Genomic DNA, 16,500 nt, shown 5'->3' on the forward strand with positions numbered 1-16,500 from the left:
AGATTTATCAGAGGATCATTGCTTCTGTGATAAATGGAAACGCTTCAGACTGTCTAAACGAAAAGGGCCCGGTACCGGTAGAGTAGTGTGGAGAGTACGCGAAAGAATAAAGATTTTACCCACATTTCACGCTGTAACAGCAGACCCCAGGGTGATAATAGCCGCTCACTCTCTTACCTTTTTTAGTATTGGATATTTTCATTTTTATTTGTTTGCATATTCCTCCATTTGGACGGGATTTCTAGATATTTTCAGTTTTCAGTTGTATTTTTAATTGCATATTGAATGCTTATTCATACACTCTGCTGAAATCGTTGCTGCTTCTAATACCACCACTAAATTGCTGTGCTGTACAGTCCCCAGAAACAGAACGCATCCCCTCTTCTGCTGTCACTAGCAGTGGAGATCTTCACAAATCTGGAACAGAACTGTACAGGGTGACCAGAGGAAACTCCCTGCTTGGGAGGGTTCTGTTCCGTGCATTAGCAGCTGGAACTGAGGGCAGAATATGAATAGCAGATGAGGGGAAACAGCGCTGCTCGACCTGCAGAGCCCACCGCTGCAAGTATTCAGGCCTTTTTACATTTTAAATTGGAAACAAGTGCCTCTGAAGCCATGTATTCGACCAAAAGCATGTTTCAGGAAACTGCAGTGGTTCACAGACCACCGCACAGAGGTCTCGCTTACACAATCTGGGGATACTGAGTGTTGGAAACATGGCTGCTCAGGGCAGGTATTTGCTGCAGTACCAAGAGGCAATCACTTTAAAATTTAGAATCACACACGAACAAGTTCATATTTAATCTATGCACATTTGTTTTTTTACAACAAAGTTTGTAATAGTCAAGTGATTTCAAGCCAACCTTTTCGAATGGCATTGCCCTAGAAGACATGATAAAAGTCGGCCAGTCCTGCTCTGTTAATATCTCCATGTTCCTATCAAGGAAGGGATGATATTGGTACAGCCACCCATACAAAAAGAGAAGCTAAATTAAGGGTTCAGTTGTTGTTTACAGGCCAAATGTTCAACTCAAACCAGTAGCAAAACAATATCATTATCATTAATAAGGAATGTCTGAGATCTTTCTCGGTTTACAAGTCACAGCAATCCATTATGTTTAATTATTACTTTTGAGAGCGATTTGGTCTTAAATTCTCCTGACTACCTCACAACCATCTACTATATCTCTCCTGCGCTTTATTAGATAAAGGACAGTCTCCACAGAAAGGATCACTCTCATTTCCTGAAACTGCTGGTTACCAAATAACTAGTGTTAATAACATTACTGTTTATTCTCAAAAACCTCATTAATTTCATGAATGTATGTGCTTAATACTAAATGTCTCTACAAAACTGCTTCTGAGTGCATATATATCAGTTATCATCAGCTATGAAAAACTCCTTTAGCCAGAAATGTGAGAAAAGGGCCATTCTAAAATTAGTTTGACAAGGTGTAAAGAAGCCTCAAAGTAAAGTTGTGAGAACTTGTTAAAAGGAAAAGAACAGACTGACAAATGAAACAATTTTCCTCAAACACGACTACAACACACATGCCTAAAAGGAAGAAAAAAGAAAGTGGCCACAAAAGTTTGCATTAAATGAGTTTTGTTGTGACTTGTACTTGTTCAAAGGCATTTTGTACACCGGTCAACTGGTACATTGGAGATTGTGCCCCCATGGTGCTATTTGAAGCCAGGCAGGAGATAAAGAAGGCAGCCAATCTAGGGTTGGCTTCAAGACATCGTAGAAAACATGTGGCTCAGGCTGCAAAGACAGGGGCATGTCAGATAATAACAAGCATTGACAAAAATAGTGTTTCACCTCAGGGGTTTTAGTCCATGAATGATATGTTCCAACTAGGTGGATACAATGTTGAAGAAACATAATAATTAATCACCATTTTCTTTTTCAAGATCGGGACGCTGCAGTCCTCACACATGCTGCATCCGCTGACATAGCATCGTCCAAGAGTACACCCATCTAGTGGAACATATCATTCATGGACTAACACCACTGCGGTGAATCACCATTCATCATTGTAAGGAATTAGGGACCTCTGGCTCCTTGTGGGTCTGAACATTATCTTGTTGGGGACCCTAGTGTTGCACCCAACCATAGATTGCCTTACCCTGTCCATACTGTCCTGATGAAGACCCGCATCCTGAGGTCTTAATCAACCCCTTACACAGTAGTTGTGTCGAAACATCAACATTTTCAATCTCTTGGCCTGGATTGACTTGTTGAGCCCTTCCAGGATGGCGAATTCTGATTCTATGATCACTATCCCCTAAAAACGGACTCTAACAGGGCTACTACACGTGTCTTTACCCTGTAGTTATATTAGCCAGTGTTCATCTGAAAAATAGACCTGTTTTCCTTCACTCCGTTGTTTCCCCTCTTTTCTTCTATTTCACTTTGCACATGAGCACCCTAAAAAACACACTTTTCTTCACACCTTTTTGAGCAACATTCAAAATTCATGTTTCAATTGATGAATGCATTATTGGTTTATATTGTAGAATATAAGATATGAATCTGTTGTGTTGTCCTTTGTTCTGTGGTATGCATACCTGTGTCTTTCTCGCATATTGACCAATCTATTTGGTAGATGGTCTGATATATTTTTGGTTTAATTTCCTTCTGACAAAAGTTTGGCCATTAGGATCACCTTGTTTTCTGTATTACAAACACAAGAAGCGGCATGATGCATGCATGCCATGACAAACGGCAACAAAGGATATGAGAGCAACAATGAAGATAACAAATGGTTAGCCTATGGGGGGGTTTTGCCCACTAACTGTAAAGAAAATGTCTCGACAAGGCCGCGTATGCACTGCCTAGCTGAGACCTAAAAAAGGCACTTGAGGCAATCTCTTCAGTGGTGCGGGAACCTTCACAGTTGGGCTGACTGTGGATGGGCAGGCAGCAAGAAAACTCCAGAGTGCATGAGGACATAACAGGTTGCGGCAACAAAGAGAGGTGGCAGTTGCTAGGAGAGGAAGGGTGTCAGACGTAACTCTGACAAAAGATTAGCAGTTTAGACTGGAAACTTCCTGAGCAATATCTGTGCATAGCCACCCATGACACATGAATCTGTCTTTCAAGGGGCATGTGGAGGAAATTAGTAGATTTTACTTCACAATATGGTATCCTGGGGTAGTGTGTGCTGCAGCACTACAGTCACAGGGAGGCTTCTTCTCTTCAGGCTTTTTTTTGTTCGTTTGTTTTGTTGTTGAGCCATGCTCTGAGCAGCGGAGCCTTAGCGGTTCTTCCAATGAGTTCTGGAAAGTTCTCACTTCGTAGGCTATTCCACTTCCTTGTCCCCCGGTACAAGCAACAGCATGGCTTTATCTCACAGTCCAGTGACCGATCATGGCTCTGTAGGAGTGCAGCCAACATTCCTACTTCAATTGCAGTCCTTCACATTGCCCCAGTACACAGAGCTTTGAAGCTATAAAAGGGCGAATTAGCTGCCTGAACTGCTACCAAGAAATCCCAAGCCACCACGGCTGCAAGTGCTTGAGCAGCGAGGGAGAAGAACAATTAGTGCAGGGCAAAAATGAGTCAAGAAGGAAGGGCTATTTAAATGTCAATCATTTCTAATATAAAAGCCCATAAACATGAGACTACAAACGTACCCACGTGGGTCCCGGCCTGATGTACCTCGTTCACTCGTGTACTCCCCAGGACTCCACACATGCCTTTCACACTCAGGAGGAAGGCGCAGCACGAGTCATTAGTCTGCATAGATTTGCCAGGGATGGCCAGTAGGTAGCCTCCCCGCATCTGGAACACAGATGGAAAGGGTTGTACCCCATGATTGTCAATCGAGTGCCATCCATTACCGGTTGTGTCATAGCTTGGACTCTGGGACAGTAGTTCAGGTGGACTCCCTACTCCAGCTGAGTTAGGTACCAAAAAATCATGTCGCACAGCTGCCAGGGGAATTCACGTTGGAGCAGTCACAAAGATAAAATCAGAAGGTGTGACGCTGGGCCAGACGCATTCGGCCCGACACTGCTTCTACAGGCTTTGTGTTATTGTGTGGAATCTTTTAGTGATGTAAGCAAACTAATTTCAGAATACATCTACTTCAATTGTAACGAATAAAGAATGCCACAGAAGATGTAAAGTCAAACAATTAGTGATTTTAGATAAAAAAAATCTGATTCTGTAAACCTGATTGACATTTTTCAAAGTTTTTAAAAATTAGGAGTGCAAGAAAATTCACTGTTTGAGTGTTTGGGTGATTGTTTTTAAAGCTCTGTGTGATAGTATAAAATTGACAGACATTTTTTTCTCAGCTGAGGACATTCAGATTGAGCCCTTTGATTGGCCTGGAGAAATGAGAGCTCTAGCTACTTGCACTTGGTCTCTATTATTCGCATGCCTAATTAAGTGATATGCCTCAATTTAAACCAGTAAACACGCTCTATGCCAGTAAGGCAGCACAGTGTGTGGTGAGCACATCTCCCAGCATGGACCTGTGATATTCGTGATTCGCAGGCTGCAGACTGCAATGGCAGGCAGGTTCTAGGCGGCCTTTGACTATTCCAAGGTCAAGAAAGTGAGGACCATTCGGTTGATTAAAAATACAATATGGGATCCTATCATCAAGTCTAATGATCGCCCGTGTTGGGTGCTGAATACATGGTAGTTGTTATTGTTAACAACATTTTTACAAGTGTGGAACTAGTTATTTGATCCTCAACTGTAAAAGGACAAATGTACACCGCTTCTCACTCCACACCTCCCCTGCACGCCACTCCACTCATCCCAGTCACAAAACATCCAACCAATCCCTACCCCAGAGCGTCACACTCCATGAACTTCTACTACAGCATACAACACCAGCACTTCACCTCAAACATCCCCACCAAACACATGCCACTACAGCCTGCCAGTCTTCATCACACCACATATATAGACATATGCTGTCAACACTGATTATGCAGCAAACATGACACACTGATATAGATAAAGGGTACTAGTACCAACTTTAGTGAAATACGTTCTTGAGATAAGACAACTGAAAGGCTGAGTAATCCCTGTCCTGATCAGAATCTGTGACATATGTGTTGCACACAGATCTTTGTAAAAGACCCATTAACCTAAGGAAGTATTTTATGACGATTTCACTGCAGAGTTGTGTGCTTCTGCAGCTGCTGTTTGCCCTAAGCCCTACCCACCCTCATAGCTCCATTCTTCCACACCCACTGCATTTAACATTCTCCGCCTATCTACTGACAAATGAATTCCATTGTCGGAATTATCTCCCTAAACTTTCACCTAGGGCTGTCAATTTTCAGTTTTGTTTGCAAACTTTTCCCTCCTTTGCCGGACCCCAAAGGACTGCTCGAGCAGTATCAGTGGTTCGTCAAGTCCTACAAGTCACATCACGTCTTTGAAAAGAAGTTTTAAATTATCTGCAAAAGATTTCTCTGAGCAGAGCACCAGCTTGAAACTAAGGAGTCTGCGATAATGACCACGGTAAGGATGCAACGCTGTTGTGCTATTGATGGGGCCGGATTCTTTCCTATCTAGTTATCTCCAAGAATCCTCTTAGGTCGCCAGGATCTTTTTATCTGCTAAATAGTGTAGAGGGGAGGAAATACAATTATCAAAACATAATTACCAAAATTAGACTTCATTTGGGAAGGAACACTGACTCCGAATCTAAAATGTATAAGATTTTATTCCAACCAGAAATAGCTGAACATACAGACACCTCAATACGAGATGTAAAAGGTAAATGGGCACTAATACAAATGCAAGTCTACGAAGGATTCTCATCCGACTCAGAACAAAAAGAATCACTGACTCCAAAATCATCAAAAAGGCTATGGTTAATCCGATGTCTAAATTAGGAATCATTAGTCAAAGGAGAAAACATTAATCTATCCCTACTCTACCTCTAAAGTGACATCCCTACTTAGCATTTCCCTTTCCCAGGCAAGAGTATCAAAAGGTGTCAGAGTGAAGACTTCCTAAGAAGTACATTCACTTAGTCAGAGCTCGATCTAAGATGCTCTCTCTAGCTTCCTGTCTAAACCTCAACTGCTCAACCCACGGGGCACTGTCCCTAATACAAAACCCCAAAATCATAGAACACGCCCTTCGGCACACCTCTTCCACCAGGTCTTCTCCCAGTAGTTTTCCATCGGGTCTTGACCGACATCCATCGACGGTTAGCTTGACCTTGGGTCCCAGGCACCTTCTCCGCTGAAAGTATCATCCTCACATTCCAGTGTACTCCCCTGTTGGCTTCTCGCAGCATCCTAACTCCTGAAAGAAAGACCTAGTCCCACTAACGAGCTAAATGTCCTTGCACCTGCAACAGAAACATGGGAACGGAAAGAATTTCACGTCTCCAAGATTTGGCATCTCCCTGCAACCCAAAGCCTCTACCAAAGGAAATAATTGTCGGCCTACAACGTTTAGCTAACATAAGAAATGAACAGGCCTTTCTCTCTACGTATATGCGATCAGGCCTTTACTCTTAAACACACAGTTAAATCACACTCTAAGCATTAATTGATTCTCATATAAGTGGGTAAGCAACTTGCACTTATAATTTTAACATGGCACGCGTTTAACCTAATACATTGCATTACATAAACATAATCATTATGCATTTACTGCACGTTAGCTTACAGCATTACTCTTCACAAAAGCATTATTACAATTCTAATCACCTCTATGTTAAACGATTACAGTATTACATTTCTATGACGCTTCTTAACACACAACGAATAATATGCGGGTGCCGACTAACGGTGAATATGATGCACCCCTACAGATTTCAGGATCACATGACACTCTATCACTATTGGTGCCAGTTTTTGAGTAATGAATGACAACAAAAAGCAGAACTGGGAAGACTCAAAATATAGTTAACAAAATATGACAAATCACTCCATAAATTTGGAAAAAAATTTAAATAAATAACACATAATAATGAGACATCAACTGCAAGCAGGCTTACTTTTTCAAAATACATTTTGAGGCAGTGGGACTGATTCACAAAGGCAGAAGTATGTGGAGTACTACTACTCCAGTACTAATTTATGTACTTATACTTGTTTGTGAATCTGTCCCTAAGTGCCCAACTGCTTATAAGAAACAAAGTGGGCACAGTTCTTTCGATATCTACTAGTTGTATATCAATATTCTCTTTATGATTTTTGGGAGCAATTACCAAAGCCATGTAATAAGAGTGCTTAAAAGAATATTACAGGAGTACTACTTACTGTACTCCTAAATCCCATTGTGCATTGGCCCCTCCAATTCCAGCAGTTTCTGTCTAAATTACTACCTTTCCAGGTCAGTAGCAGATGAAGGTAATCAGAAACCCAAAACTTGCTTGATTTAACTCAGGACTACATTAGATACAAGTGACAAACAAAATCGGAAAAGTAAATCTTGTGGGGAAAAAAGAATAAACATGTAATAAAAATGTTTGAACCCGTGCTTCTTTAACAATTGGTACGATTGCTTGAGTGTAATTAGAAGAGCATTCTACAATTTTTATCACAGTTGTAGTATCAGAAAAGTAGGACAACCATTGAACTCCCTATCAAAAAGAGCAATGTGGTTTTAACCATTAAGCCAAGTTCTCTGCAAGGGTTTCAACCTCATTGTGCATCATCAGCCAAGTGGAGCATGAGTTTCTACACCCACCGAGCTGTCTTCTGAACATCTCCGCTCCAAAGGCCTCCGCTTCTTAAACTCTGGGGTTAAGACTTCTGTAGCTTTGCCAGAAAGGGTCACCTGCCTCCAAATCAGTCCAAATCAGCCCAACACAGTTGCAAAACTAGCAGTCTACCCTAATCTCCTAGGCCATGCGAACAAGCAAGGAATCCACTTAAATGAGGATTGCTGGAGGAGCGCTGCGAGAATCGTGAATGGATGAAACCACCTGTCCCATGAGGAGAGGGTCAAGAACGTAAACGAATATTCTGGAACCAAGGATGAATATATATTAGAGATATTCACATGAGACGGCTTATTAGAGATAGTATTAGAGATGGAAATTACAATAATCAATATGAGGATGGTGACAATTAGGAGTAGAGGTATAAACTTGGTAATCTGGAAATATATTTTTTATGAAAATGGTGATAAATGCATGAAACATTTCTATTGTGGAAGGGGGAATTATTAATAAGAACAGGAATCCAGGACAGGAGACGGGAAGAGAGATCATTAGTAGTGAGCAAGGTCTAAAATGGAGTGTGCATGTAATTGGAAACGTATTGGGCTTATAAGTCTTTGTTACAATAAACATTGCTTTTAGCTGACTATGCCTACAGACCTCTTTGTTATTTAGCATGGGGCTTTCTGTCAGTGGTCTCTGGAAAAGACAGAAACCATGCATCAATTTTCATACAGCATGGTTAAAAATCCAAGCAGTGAATATGTTTAGATTTTTCTGTATGATGTCCTGAACAGACAGACTCTAACCTTGACAGATAGCAGCTGTCCTGTTGGTTACATCAACAGTCTTGGAGCAGTGAGATATTCCCAGTGTACATAGAAGTCAGGTTCTGGTGAGAGAGAGCTACAGGACGTGGCCAGCTCTGCAGTTCTTCTGGAAAAGGCAAACAAGAGAAAATCCTAGACTCTACACCAATCAATGTCCTTGATGGCTCTGAGGGTTCACTGAGGTGCACCCCTTTTACTCCAAGACCAACTAAAAGTGCTGCCTGCTTGTCACCAGATTATGGAAAGGCCAGAACCTTGTAAGGGACAGTAAGTTCACAGACTTTCCTTGACGACATTCCATGTATTCTGCTCACTTAGTGGCAAAATAATCAGAAACAGTCACAACACACTAATCTTAAAACCCCCTGCCTGGGACTTCATTTCCATCCAGAGGATGCCATTTTCCTACCACGCTGCCTTAGACAGCCATGTTGTGTGTGCTTGTGCGTCCATACCTTGGGTTAAATGTGCCTACAAGAGGCAACTCAGGAAAACATTACTTCAACAGTGGAATTGAACTGCTGCATATTTCTTATAAGAACTTTATTGAAACGGCTTGAATCAACATTTTAGTGACTCGCACAACGAGATCTATTTTTGGCAGCAGAAATAGTCATCATCTCTTGTTAATTGCCACAAGTTATGGACCCATGCTGCCAACAAGAAAGTGGTGAAGGTCAATAAACATCACAAGATAATAATTGAGCTTGTCAGCACTTTTAACACCCGTTTGTAAAAATGAGGAATTTATTTATCATCGCTATTTACTGGTTTCACAGGTTATTGAATGTTCAGATTTGAAGAGGACTTTGTAAGTGTACTTTTCAGAGTAAGTCAACTGCACAGTGCAGTTAAAAGAAAGACAGTGGTGCAGAAGTGATCTTGTCAAGTGTGGCGGAGGACCAATGCCATGCTGTCTTGCTAGAAATTAAACAACTGGGCGGGAATGAAGTGTAGGTACTACTTGACGCATGGATGAGTGATGCTAAATCTAAGATTGGTTACACACTGGTGGAAGATGAGCCACTGAGAGGTACTCTGTTAGACTTTCCAGTGGCGTTAAGAAAGATTGTGTAGTCTGAGTTTTTACTGTGGTAGTCTGGTAGAACGTCATAGAGGAAGGGCGTAGCTTCAGGGACGTGTTTGGGGTTTTACACCTTCTTAAAAATGCTTTCTATAGTAAATAGTTGGGTACAAGGGTTTTCAGTCGGGTATGATGAAGTGTCTGTCAAATTTTACCTGGGATTTTTATATGCCAACACTGACACGTACACACTCTCTCACATCTCTGTTTTCAAGGCCTTAAACTTTGAGTAGTTTGAAAAATGTTGTGTTTTAAGTGCCTCCAACAATCCGCCCTCCTTTCTCTTTTCACTGCCCCTTAAGCCCTCTCATGTCCTGTCTTTCATATAATGTGTTTTAACGAGATATCCCAGAGGGACAGTTGGGAAATCTGAAGCCCCCCGCCCTTATTGACCAAGCTATGATGAGCAGCTCACCTTATTTCCAAAATGTCAAGTGCAGCATGGGCTCGAAGGTGCCCAGGTGTAACATGCAAGGAGTAGTTTGCATCAGTGCCGTGAAGATCAGGCGTTAACGTCTGCCTGTGGTAAAATGACATATGTGCTACATTCGAAGCATCCTGAAATAAAGAGCCAATCTCAGCATTTCATTGAGGGGACCCATGTTCCCCAATATGATGCTGAGGCCCATTCTTCAAGATTGTTTCAATGTGAAACAATAGCATGTTCCTAGATGCTACGTGCACGCACAAAAGCCAAACTCATAACAGACCCAGACCTAAAGATCATAAATTCACCTTCAAAGAAAAGTGGAAACCTAACTGCTGGAATAGAGCCACTTTTTCAATAAAAATACCAAACCGCAAACTGATCCAGCCGATAACTCAATAATCATAATGCAAAGCCTCTGGGTACCAGAAATGCTGCTGGGTTAGTATTGCCAGCTCAGGACATCAGTCTTAGGCTGGTCATGAGAATTTCAAACTGTGAAGGGCCAAAACTGAGAGAAACTCGAGAATTGACTGTTGTTTGATGCAGATGTTAGTTAGGAAGACATCCAGCATAAGGAAAACGAAACTACAGTTAATCCGGTGGAGATCGTGGTTTCTGATTTAGACTGCTCTTCATACACAAGAGGAATATATTCACTCTGGGGTCATTGATCCGTCATCCAGGCATGCACCTGGTAACACGTGCTCACCTACAGTAATGGCTGCCTCTTGGGCAGCTAAAGGCTCATGGAATGCTAGAAACATGTCATTAAGACGACAGTTGGCGCAACCAGAGCACAAATTAGGTGCCACATGTGTTTCATGTGAGGGAAACAAATACTCATTCTTTTAGGTATCTATCTGGCAAGCAGCTGTGCTGTGGTTTTCATCCAAATACACGTCCATTGATTTGCTTCGCTAAGTGTTGTATTTTTCTCATCAATACACTATTTTGTGGTTTACCTGAGAAATTGGAAGGTGTCCAGCCTGTCCCTTTTGTCGGGGTATTTCATTACTATGGAGATGGCCTGTCATGACCTCCACAGAGGTCAAGTGAGGCTGAATTGCTTATAGAAGGCAGTGGGTCAGTGCTTAATTTGTAAAAACAAAAAGTGCCAGGGCTCTCATGAGGAGGCCCTGTAGTTTGCACCACACATTGCCCCTGCCATGCTGCCAATGATAGTAACCACACAACTACTAACCATTGCACACCCAAAGTGTTTTCAAAACATTTCCAAAAAATGATCAGTACACACTTATTCCCAAACATAGATCAGTTTACTAAAAACCATTGTCTTTCATGAAGTCAAAAATTACAAGAAGTAATGTTCTTAGACATATGCGGTGGAATTTTAAATGATCCTTTATTCTTTATTCCTTTAATCTTCACAAAGTAGCCAATGTGTTTTGTCCTTATATAGGACTTCTTCAGGGCTCAAGCAAGTATTATCCTTGTACACTGATGTTTCAGCTCCAAAATGTAGAGGCAAGACAATCTTGTTCTGCATCAAAGTTAAAGCGATTCAAAGAGTCCAGTCATTCCAAAGTTACCTTTATTCTTAGTCACATTTTTCAGGCCAATGTCAGCCACCGCATCTGTTGTAACGAGGTCAAGGCAACAAACCGCCCTCCTCCAACTCTTCTCTGTCGATAATATCGAGTGTGACCATTCACATTATTTCAAGCCTCCAAAGCTACAAGAATTCCTTGGGCGGCAGTAATAGCCATTGTTAATGTATATTGGATTAATAATTAACTGTTGTTGAAGTCATCTCTCAATTATACAGACGGGGCCACCTTGTGACAGACTGTCACAAGCGCCGGTGTTGACATTTAAGTGCCTGTGCTGAGCACTGGAAAATACGGCTCAGATTAAGCACTGCACTGGGTGTAGATTTGGTTGCTTTGATTGAGTGGTGAGTGGGAGGAGAGGCCATGTGTGGATTCAAACACCTAAAACCACATCAACTTCCTGGCACAAAAATATAATGATGAATCTATAATGATATAGTTATGAAAATAAGTAATCAGACATGGTTGAGAGACGAGCACAAATTTGACAATCCCTTTCAAGGTGATTTCTGTTGAGAAAGACCACATCTGTGAGTGAAGAAATGTTTTTTAAATAGTAAACGGATTATGAGAACTTAATTTCAGTTGGGAAAATTCCCAACCATGGTAATGTACAACAATCTAATTGTATACATATAGTCACTGAAAAAACTGAAGTTAGATTAAAAGTATGGACAGAAGTTGTTATAAAGCATTAATATATGTTAAGAAACTCACATGAAAAAACGAGTTATGGGTCCGCCATGGTTGCACATAATTTTTTTTTTTTTTACTGCACTTCATAACTTATTATTGCGAGATCACAAACCATAACCTGCAAACAAACATGCAACCATAACTCGCACACCAAATACAATGCCCATAAACTCATCCTTGAGGGGACAGATACAATTACAACTGTTGTAAATAATCTGACAGATGAGATTACATCATGGTTGTATGTCAGAATATCGAACAGAAAAATATAGTGGGGCACAAATATCGAGGACCAAAATATTGAGAAGTGCACATAGGTAAGTATAGATTTAATATTAATAATGTCTGTGAATCATTGAAGATATATGTTGTCAAGTTACATCTATTTGAAGTTCAGGTTAACAAACCTGTACTTGCCTATGTATACTTAGCGTCACAATATTTTTGTTCTTATCTTGGCCCTCACAGTATTTTCTAGTCTATATTTTGGGAGAATGCCCACATCATATTCCTTTAATACTATCAAAGAGACAACTACAAATGTAATATGTAATGGCTTGAGTAGATATTGTAATATAATTATGATGTGCTTTTAGGTGGTTACTTATTGATGGAAATCTTGTAAGGCATTCCATGTGGTGTGCAAGTTATGGTTTGTGTCGTAGGTAAAAGAAGTACATAAGAGAAAGGAGAGGCGACAATCAAGTCACAACAGTTTGAATTGCTGCTGTATGAGTTATGGATTGCAGAGGAGTGGCCCGACTCTGCTATCACAGAGCATGTCCCTATGCCCATATGTTTTGAACAAGGAAACTATTTCTCCTACAATTGGTAAAATAAGGTACAATTATAAAGTCTGTTCTCTTATCATGAAAGCAAACCTTGTAAGTAAGGAGAATACCCTTTCTGATAACTGTTTCTTAAGGAAGCCCATTTGAATAACTGAGTTTTATAATTGTACACACCTCCGCCTTGGCATTAAGAAGTATGCGATTTGAACACTTGGGTGATTCACATGCACGCTTTCACATAGATCACCAAACAGGGAGCATTAAGGTCCCTTCTCTATTCCCCAGAGATCTCAAGCCTGCTGCACCAGTCCATGTCATGATGAGACCATTGAATCACTAACAAGGGAGAAATGGGTCAACATCATCACAGGCATGATAAACATCTTAAGGGGCACATCGTTATTGTGTGGGTCTATGGACCTATTGAAGGCTCGCATCAGCCCCATCCCTCTAGCTTTTATCCTCAAATAAAGAACAAAATAAACAATTATCTCACCAATATTATTGAAACAAATGGACTGCATAGACCTAAAAGGCTCTTGAAATTATAAAAACAATTTGAATACGGCACTCTTCTATATCAAAATGTACCTCATCATCTGGAACCAAAATAGGAACAGTAATGGTTCCTAGATGTGCCCAGTTAGATTCTTAGAAAATATTTTACGAAGATTGTGTTTAGGTAAGTTCTGAACCCTGCCACTTTGAACTGACGTGTCTGTCTAGACCATGGGTACTCACAAACTTTCTCTCGGGGGCCAAATTTACAGTGTGGTTTCTGGCTGAGGGCCGCACCGGTGGGGGCGGGGCCAGTGGGGGAGGGGGCGGGGCTAGAGCAAAAAAAACCTATGACCATGAGGTTGAACACAGGCCACTGCAGCAGACGCCTTCATCTACTGAGCCACCAGACCCGGTATGCACATCTATCTATCTATCTATCTATCTATCTATCTATCTATCTATCTATCTATCTATCTATCTATCTATCTATCTATCTCCCGCCCTATCTATCTATCTATTTATCTCTGTCTCCCGCCCTATCTATCACTCTGTCTCCCTATCTATCTATCTATCTATCTATCTATCTATCTATCTATCTATCTATCTATCTATCTATCTATCTATCTATCTATCTATCTATCTATCTATCTATCTATCTATCTATCTATCTATCTATCTATCTATCTATCTATCTATCTATCTATCTATCACTCTGTCTCCCGCTCTATCTATCTATCTATCTATCTATCTATCTATCTATCTATCTATCTATCTATCTATCTATCTATCTATCTATCTATCACTCTGTCTCCCGCTCTATCTATCTATCTATCTATCACTCTGTCTCCCGCCCTATCTATCTATCTATCTATCTATCTATCTATCTATCTATCTATCTATCTATCTATCTATCTATCTATCTATCTATCTATCTATCTATCTATCTATCTATCTATCACTCTGTCTCCCGCCCTATCTATCTATCTATCTATCTATCTATCTATCTATCTATCTATCTATCTATCTATCTATCTATCTATCTATCTATCTATCTATCTCTCACTCTGTCTCCCGCCCTATCTATCTATCTATCTATCTATCTCTCACTCTGTCTCCCGCCCTATCTATCTATCTATCTATCTATCTATCTATCTATCTATCTATCTATCTATCTCTCACTCGGTCTCCCTCCCTCCCTCCTCCGTTCTCCCTCCGTCTCCCTCCTTCTCCCTCCCTCCCTCCCCCTCCCTCTGTCTCCCTCTCTGTCTCCCTGTCTTCCCCCCTCTCCCTGTCTTCCTCCTCTCCCTGTCTTCCTCCTCTCCCTCTCTCTCCCTCCCTCTTCCTCCCTCTGTTGCACTCTGTCTTCCTCCCGCTGTCACCTCACCCCCTGCTCTCACTCCCTGCTGCCCTCCATCACCTCACCCTGCTGTCCTCTGTCACCTCACCCCGCGCTGAGACGGCTTCCAGGGAATGCACACGGCCGCCGCACCCAAGTACTTCACAGGTCTTTTAAAGACCATTCACTTGTTAATGAGACTTTGTTGTATTTCACCTCTTCTTAGGGCCCCTGCATCTCCACTCAATCAGAGGGGAGATGCAGGGGCGCTAAGAAGAGGTGAAATACAACAAAGCCTCATTAACAAGTAAATGGCCTTTAAAAGAATCGCCCGGCCTCACAGCTCCGCGCTGCTGTAACCGGCGGTGTTCGCTGACAAGCACAGGGCACAGGCACTGTCTGCAAGGTCCGCGGGCCGCCAAAGAAGGCTTGCCGGGCCGCCAACGGCCCGCGGGCCGTACTATGAGTACCCGTGGTCTAGACAATAGTCCAAGTTCGAAAACACCACCTACCAAGATGCTTCCTTCATGGCGCCTGAATAGATCAGCCAATCATAGGAGGATGGACTTTAATTCTCACATCACACAGTCAACCATTAGCTAAAATATGAGATGGTAATAGTGTGTGCAATCAGTTTATCATATATAGGAGTTATACCTGTCCACTCTTGGGAGGAGACATTTGCAAATGCTGATATTCACTGTATGTCATAGCAAGGAAAAAGTAACCTCATTAGGTCGAAGCCTACCAGACAGCGCAGCCAGACAGACTTAAGACAGACTTAAGACAGACTTAAGACAGAATCCTAACTTAAGTCTGTCTTGAGTCTGTCTTGAGTCTGTCTTAAGTCTGTCTTAAGTCTGTCTTAAGTCTGTCTTAAGTCTGTCTTAAGTCTGTCTTAAGTCTGTCTTAAGTCTGTCTTAAGTCTGTCTTAAGTTTGTCTTAAGTCAAACTTAAGACAAAATCCTAACTTTACTACTACTAAATGCCTTCTGTGAATACCAAAAGTAGTAAGTTTAGGATTTTATCTTAAGTTAGTTCTGTGAATCGGGCCCCAAGACACTCTACTCCACCCCGCCCCAATCTGTGCAACTCAACTCTACCCTACTCAACTCTACACAACTCCACTCGACTCCACAACACTCTTCTCCACTCTGATACTCCACGATACTCCACTCCACAACATTCTATTTCACTCTATTTCATGACATTCTTTACTACTCCACTCTTTGCCACTCTACACTACTCCACTTTGCGACACTCCATTTTTTGTCACTCCACTGTATGACACTCTACTCTGTGCCACTCCATTCTACACAACTTCACTCTGACACTCCACCTTATGCCACACTACTCCACAACGCTTCACTTTACTACACTCTACGTCACTCCACTTTACAACACTCTGTTCGACTATAAGACACTCTGCTCCTCTCTATGAAACTCTGCTACACTCTACGATACTCTGCTCCACTCTATGGCACTCCACTCTATGATACTCCACTCCACTCTGACAGTCCACTCTACCCCACTCTCCTTACACCACTAACTTTTGGCCATGCTGAGAAGCAGCTGCATGAGTGTCCAGCATGGCTAAAACACATTA

The 16,500-nt window shown here is 41.6% G+C and overlaps 1 protein-coding gene across 5 annotated transcripts in view; it reads left to right on the top strand.

Moving 5' to 3' along the window:
* Positions 1–16,500, top strand: part of LOC146810895 (uncharacterized) — a 403,292-nt gene that overhangs the window by 26,561 nt on the left and 360,231 nt on the right. The gene's annotated exons all lie outside the window — the stretch shown is intronic.

The sequence above is a fragment of the Triturus cristatus genome, chromosome 7 (assembly GCF_964204655.1).
Source record: "Triturus cristatus chromosome 7, aTriCri1.1, whole genome shotgun sequence".
Taxonomy (NCBI): domain Eukaryota; kingdom Metazoa; phylum Chordata; class Amphibia; order Caudata; family Salamandridae; genus Triturus; species Triturus cristatus.